Below are 408 nucleotides of genomic sequence, written 5' to 3'. Positions count from 1 at the left end.
CACTTCCTTTCTATTTCGTAGCAATGGTAAGTCTCTCTAATTCCTCTCTAATTTCGATTAGTTTAGCATAGATTAGGTGGTTAGTATAGAGAATTTAGATAGGTTTACAGGTTTTATGTTAATTAGTGTTGATTAGGTGGATAACGTAGAGAATTATACTGTTGATGTTAATTTTAAAAATTAAATTTTTTTTCCAGACGATTCGAAAGAACAGACTTACTCCCCATTACAGACAGATGTTCGGTGAGCCTAGTAGTCGTTTAGACCCGTCGTCTTCTTCAGCTCTCGGTTCTTCTTCAGCTCCCGGTTCTTCGGGTCCGGAGACTGTCCCCGATACTCAGCCTTCTCAGAGAGTCTCTCGGTCGCCATCTTCTAGTGCACCATCGGTTCCTCCTGTGCCTCCTCCGA

This window comes from Brassica oleracea, chromosome C1, assembly GCF_000695525.1.
Source record: "Brassica oleracea var. oleracea cultivar TO1000 chromosome C1, BOL, whole genome shotgun sequence".
Lineage (NCBI taxonomy): Eukaryota > Viridiplantae > Streptophyta > Magnoliopsida > Brassicales > Brassicaceae > Brassica > Brassica oleracea.
Note: the sequence above shows the minus strand (reverse complement) of the source record.